Here is a 308-nt window from a genome sequence, read left to right on the forward strand (position 1 = left end):
CGTGGTGAGGAGTATGTTTCAGAAAGAAAAAAGTCAATCAAATAACAAAAACACTTCTGACGTAACCCGACTGTCTCATATCATAGCCTTCGAACACGACACACGTTGCCTGTTGATGTTCGACACAAACAAGTGTCTATTTTCAGCGGCACTATACTTTAAGCTTTATTTTTATCATCACGGCCTTCATCTTCAAGATAATTCTAAATTTACTTATCATTCGCTTCTCTAATATTTTCTTATTTGCAAAATTCACCGTCTTTTCTCCAGACATGAAATTTAGGGGTCTGAAGAAAGCAAAGGTGGCA

This window comes from Penaeus monodon, chromosome 19, assembly GCF_015228065.2.
Source record: "Penaeus monodon isolate SGIC_2016 chromosome 19, NSTDA_Pmon_1, whole genome shotgun sequence".
NCBI lineage: Eukaryota > Metazoa > Arthropoda > Malacostraca > Decapoda > Penaeidae > Penaeus > Penaeus monodon.